A 5,530-nucleotide genomic window follows, 5' to 3' on the forward strand; every position below is an offset into this window, starting at 1 on the left:
GGCAGAGAGAGACCAGAAGAATGATTCATTTGGATCGACGAGCCATTTCGCGAATCAATAGAATGTCTCTCTATCCATATCTATTCTATCTTTATATGACGGGCCATAAAAAAGAAGTATTTTTTATGGCATGCGGGAAACACCTTGTCCGAGTCAGGTGATGCTAAAGGATGGATTAAAAAACTCATGGATGCTATCTCTGTTATTGCTGCTTAATGCCCTATTTATACCGATCTAGCTTATAGCTGGGATTTCTAGAAAGATAAGTTGATGCAGCCCTCAGGGATGGAGTGCCTAAACTAACCTTCCTGAACAGAAGTAGCAGAGGTAGAAGATATGTAAATCGTACCATCAAGGGGAAATGCAGTATGATTATGCTTGGGCCAGGTTAGCTGATCAAGGGAATATTCCTATCGGAAGAACAATCAGAAAATAAGGAGATAGTCAGTTGGCACTTTTCACACAAGAACCGCTTTTCGTATTAAGCACGGGAGTCGTAAGGAAAGACCTCTGCGTAGCTATCAGAACGAATTAATGAACAAAATAAACGAATTCCGGTGAAACCAAGGCGAATTTCTGAGCCAGCAGTGAGAAAAAGATGCCAAGTATTGAGATGCAACATTATGAATGGTGCGATCCGAAGTCTTATTATTTACTCAAAATTGACTCAAATGGTTGACTGAACTTCACAGAGGACTAAAGCTGGGAACTTAAACTAATGGTTTTGCCTTTCCACTTCCCAATTGACTCTCATAAAAGGCTAGGCTACCTCTTCACATCGCACCTGATCCCGAATCATGTGCTCTGTTCAGGGGATCAATAGTGGCTATTAAGCTTTTCCCTTTCTATATATTCTTGAGAATAAGTAAATACCATCCTTTTTCCTATCAGCATCTCTCTATCTGACAGTAAATATTGCTTTCAATCGATCAGGCACTAGGTTATTAAAGTATGGATATGCCATATAATAAGGGAAAAGGCCTCAAGTTTTTTTTAGCGCAAAAGAAAAGCCGATTCCAAATTTTCTATTTCCCGGCAAGTCTATGAGAGTCCTATTACGGATCCTCTGATCTTTAGCTTGAATGGTCATGTTTTTATATAATTAGGTCTTTCTTCTGACCTCTTCTATTACGGTACGGAAAAATCAAACCTATCACTCTCAAAGAATGGGTAAAAGGAATTCAACCTAGGGGAGCCTACACTCTCTAACTACCTATACTACACCCCCATTGATTGGAAACCCTCGGGGAAAATGATCCCATAAACAAAGGAATTATACAGTACGAAATAGCAAAAAAACAGACTAATTCTATTCTAAAAAATCGATAATAGATATTTTATTCTGCTTAAATTGTCCCGACAAGGAGAGATATTCAATATTTGAATCAGATTGGATTTCGTAGTATACCAATGTGAGCCAAACTATTACTATTTCATCTAACTTGAATAACCAAGGACTGAATTTGACTATGGATTCTGATAACTCGAGAAGTTTTTATTTGGTTATGATCCAAAAAGAAAAAAGAAAGGTTTAACAAGCCTAAAGTAACCATACGTTCTGTTTGCATAACGTGTATACGCCACACCATACAATCGAAATAGAAACATGGGACGATTCCAGAATTTTGAATAGATCCGTGGGGATGAGAGAAGTTGTTGTTGAGAAATATGAAATTGGAAAGGAAGTCAAACTCCCTATGGAACCTGTGATCGGTTGTACCTGTACTTTAGTGATACAAAAACTCGCTATTCACTCAGTTTCTGGTCAATAATAAGATTATGTAGGAGAGATCGCCGAGTGGTTCAAGGCGTAGCATTGGAACTGCTATGTAGGCTTTTGTTTACCGAGGGTTCGAATCCCTCTCTTTCCGTTTCTGTTAATTCACCAACGTTACCGACCACAATGAAATTGCTAGTAAGAGGAAAATCCGTCGACTTCCTAAATCGTGAGGGTCAAGTCCCTCTATCCCCAATAAAAAGCCCATTTTACTTCCTAACTATTGTACCAACCTCTATTTTTCATTAATGGTTCAAACAAGATTCACTATCTTTCTTATTCTACTCTTTCACAAACGGATCCGAACTGACTTCTTTGGATCTTATCCCATTCATACAAATGAACATATTATAGTATAGGCAAGTAATCCCTATTATTAAGTAAGTCATTCACAATCCATATCATTATCCTGATATTTACTAAGTCCAATTTGAGAATACTTTTTTCTTTTTGAGTCCCTTTAATTGACATAGATACAAGTACTCTACTAGGATGATGCACAATAAATAGTCAGGATAGCTCAGTTGGTAGAGCAGAGGATTGAAAATCCTCGTGTCACCAGTTCAAATCTGGTTCCTGGCACAGAACGAACAATGAATGCCTTTTTGGGAAAGAAAAGGGCCACATATTTTTTATAGGGAAAAGCTTTTTTAAGGGGAAGAATCATCAACAAAAAATCCAGGAAAGAACAGTGAAGGAAAAACGTGAAAAAACAAGTGTTTTCCCAGAACGGAATAGCGGAAATTCCATATGTTGATCACCAATGTTGCATGTCTTTCCTTAAGCTAGGGTACTTTGAGTTAGAAGGCCTACTTTATTCGTCCTTTTAAAGCCTACCTATTCGTCTAGCTATTTCCAATTCTAATAAATAACCCGATCATATCATATCTTGGAAAACCCTAAGACTACCCAAGGCTGTACCCTACAGTGTTACCTATAGTCTATACTTGTGTATACGTTGCCTTCTGGGGTGGCAAGCTAGAACCAAGTTTTCTAGGTATCAATTCCAATTTAAGTCAATGATCCTCATTTTCTCCAACATTAAGAAGATTATTGGTAAGGTGACCAACCATCACGCAGGATTCCGGGTCGGAGTAGCACCTCTTGCCTGATATATACAGGTCGTTACTGGCGATTCGTTTGTGCCCTATGGTGTTCAATTGCCCGTTTGTTCCCTCCCCCTCGGGACGGGTCAACCTACTTTGCCTGCTCAGGCGCTCCAAAATGCTCTGACTAGACCGCCGACACCCATGATTTGTCCATCATTCAAAAGGTAGGAGGAATCATAGATCCTCTGTGCACTTTCGCCTAGAGTTAGTTTTATTTTTCACTACTGTCTGAGTGGTGGCTAAACCCTGAAACTTTTCCTTGAAATGAAATAAAGATCTAACTTTATTCCAGTAGTGGTTTCTGCAAATGTAGATAATCTTGTTGATTAACACCCACTTTCCATACCCTGCAATTCAGAGGCCATCACCTCTGGTCTTTTAGTAACATATCAGTAAACAAGGCTCTCCTCGTGTAGCTTTTTGTTCTCGAGGAAGAAAATCTCATTGATTACTTAGAATGCCGGATGAAGCAAGTTACAGCATTGGTTCTTTCGTGATTCACGTATATTGGAAATCTCTTTCTTTAGGAAATGGGATGGCATTCAATTCTAACTTAGGGATTCTCTTCTTCCTGAACATTCATGAAAAGAAGGACTCTGGCTTTAATGCTAAAGTTTAGTACTGGGCCGAGCGTACTTACCTACTTAGACAAGAGGGATACTTATAGATCTCTATGAGCGTAAGGCAAAGTGGGCAAGACTACTTCCACAACTACATTTTCGCTTAAGCAGGACCTGTGAGACCTCGAAGCAACCGTCTACTACTAGTTATATATGCTATTTCTAATTGAATAGAATGGATGCTTCATAGCGGTTCTGCGACAGGCAGGGCAGCCGGGTGAACATAGGCAGCTGTTCCTATAGAACACAAGTCTTTCTCTAAAGCACGACCTTCCGATTGGACTACGTATGGTCTCTATCCTTTTTATTCCTAAAATGGGTCCTCGATCAAAATGATCTGGTGTCTATGTCCATGCCTGAGGTTGGTAAACCCTATATCTATTGCGGGGTGGTTTGAGGAAGGGACAGCTTGTAACCCACGACTTACTACTACGAAGATTCTGGCGGAGAGCTTTTCACATATAGATAGGTCGGGATGAGGAAGCTCCGTAGTCAACTAATAGATAGAAAATCCACCTTGTGAACCGTGTTTGTCTTAAAGTACTGTCTGAGAAGGAATATACCTGTTCCAATCCCTCTAGTGGCTATACTGATTGACATAGGTAGCTTTCGTAGTCAAAGCTCACAGGGCCAAATGCTCTATTGGAGTGGGCACGAACACACACAATCAAGGTTCGAAGAACTTCGGATTCTATGACGCTCACTCAATGGTGTTGTGGCGATTGCAAGCAATCAATAAACGAGGAAGCCAAATTATGGATCCAGGAAGGCTGCATCAGAAGGAAGAGTAGGTGTTGCTATGCCGTTGGCTGGGACTGAGACAGAGAGAGGGGAGCATAGCCCCTATGATCCCGGTAAAGAGTTCCAACTAAGCTCTTCTCAGGTTCTTTCTTTCTCTTCCATTCTTATGTTTATATATTAAAGTGTTGTTTTCTTACTGAAATATAATAATATTAATCTAATATGCCCATTGGTGTTCCAAAAGTACCTTAACGGATTCCCGGAGATGAAGAAGCGACTTGGGTTGACTTATACAATGTTATGTATCGAGAAAGGACACTTTTTTAGTTCACTGCCCTATACATAGAAAGAAGTGCTTTTCCACCGGTATCAACATTCCATCTGGAATCAGTAGCGATAATTGTTGTATTGTGAGCCAGCCCCGTAAGACACTACGCACCTCCAAATTCTATATGATTTTTCCAATCATTTCATTTATACGACCTGCAAATAAGATAAGATCTTGGCTCGCCCTACAAAAAACAACTATATGCCCTATAAACTTGCTTGCTTCTTTGAATCTCGAAATAACATATAGAAAGTGTTTTTGTGATGAGACCATTCTCGATCGATAAATGCGATAGGAGCCTATGTGTTTCACGGGCAGCCGGCCAATAGGGGAAGGTTGTGAATCCGGCGAACCGACCGCTTTAAGAACGTGATTCTCTTCTCTCACTCAGTTATCAATTGACAAAGATGACCCATTCTTTTTCGCCCTAAAAATGACAATGGTATGGTACTTTTTCTTCAAATCGAGATTGTGTGGGTGTCCGCTCATGTTCACGTTACATGCTAAATCAGGCTTTCCTTGGAAAAACCAAGGACAACCCCTATCTCAGTCTCCTTTCCTTTCTCTTTTCGGGAGCAGAGCTTAAAAAGATGGAGTTACCTGGAGATGAGATTTCTTTCTATGGATATGAAGGATAGAAGAGTGACTTTGTTTTTCACCAAAATCTATATTTGGGTGCGCTTTATTTTTCCATTCCAAATCCAAAAATTGATATTCTAGCTATGGTTCTCCTTAATAACGTTAAGATTGTTACTTCTTCTCTGGAACTTGTTCGATCCTTTATTTGCGACGGAAGCACTCATCTTCGCTTCCTTCTATAGCGAAGCTAGTGTTACTATGTTAGGTGGTATGAATATGATGGGCGATGACGACCTGTCCCGCGCCATAGCCTCGTATCTCCCGCAGGGAGGTCAGGCTCCAGTAAATATTCCCGAAGGACGACCGCTTACAGTGG

The 5,530-nt window shown here is 40.2% G+C and overlaps 2 non-coding genes across 2 annotated transcripts; both read left to right on the plus strand.

The window, feature by feature from the left end:
* The first annotated feature begins 1,784 nt into the window (after positions 1 to 1,784).
* TRNAS-GGA (transfer RNA serine (anticodon GGA)) lies at positions 1,785 to 1,871 on the plus strand. The gene has a single exon. It is a non-coding gene; the product is annotated as a tRNA-Ser (tRNA).
* Positions 1,872 to 2,286: 415 nt separating this feature from the next.
* On the plus strand, positions 2,287 to 2,359 carry TRNAF-GAA (transfer RNA phenylalanine (anticodon GAA)). The gene has a single exon. It is a non-coding gene; the product is annotated as a tRNA-Phe (tRNA).
* The last annotated feature ends 3,171 nt before the right edge of the window (positions 2,360 to 5,530 follow it).

The sequence above is a fragment of the Triticum aestivum genome, chromosome 1B (genome assembly GCF_018294505.1).
Source record: "Triticum aestivum cultivar Chinese Spring chromosome 1B, IWGSC CS RefSeq v2.1, whole genome shotgun sequence".
Taxonomy (NCBI): Eukaryota; Viridiplantae; Streptophyta; class Magnoliopsida; order Poales; family Poaceae; genus Triticum; species Triticum aestivum.